The sequence below is a fragment of the Wasmannia auropunctata genome, unplaced genomic scaffold (assembly GCF_000956235.1).
Source record: "Wasmannia auropunctata unplaced genomic scaffold, wasmannia.A_1.0 LD320254.1, whole genome shotgun sequence".
Taxonomy (NCBI): Eukaryota; Metazoa; Arthropoda; class Insecta; order Hymenoptera; family Formicidae; genus Wasmannia; species Wasmannia auropunctata.
Window position 1 is genome coordinate 1 of NW_012042636.1, and position 520 is coordinate 520.

Here is a 520-nt window from a genome sequence, read left to right on the forward strand (position 1 = left end):
TAATAATCCCATTTGCACCAATTGTTTGATACATGTATAAAACAATCAGCAAACTGTATAATTTGTATTTTGAAAATCATTACTTTTTTATTATTTTTAGGAACGTTAACAGAGCATGAAGAGTATCAACAGATTATCTTCTTAGATGGTATTGTACTTTATTTAATATGACATATGTAATTAATTTAGTTATAGTTGTAGTTTTTGTTTAATTTAATTTTTATTACAAATAAGAATTATAAACTCGGCCAAGGAACGAGCGAGGTGTGACGTAACATGAAATCACTAGAATATGATGTTATGAAAATTTAATACAAAAAATTTATAACATTATTGTTCTAGTAAATTCATGTCACATCAGACTTTGCTTATTCCTTGGCCGAGTCTTTAATTCTTATTTGTTATTTAAACACAAACTAGTAAATTGTAATTTTAACTTTTATTAATTTGTTTTTCTAGATGATATGTCCGTTTCTCAGGAAAAAGAAGAGTTCGAAGAGGAAAAATAAGAAAAAAATAA

The 520-nt window shown here is 25.2% G+C and overlaps 1 long non-coding RNA gene across 1 annotated transcript; it reads left to right on the top strand.

The window, feature by feature from the left end:
* Positions 1-59: 59 nt before the first annotated feature.
* Positions 60-520, top strand: LOC105460526. The gene is made up of 2 exons (XR_975842.1): positions 60-148; positions 460-520. It is a non-coding gene; the product is annotated as an uncharacterized LOC105460526 (long non-coding RNA).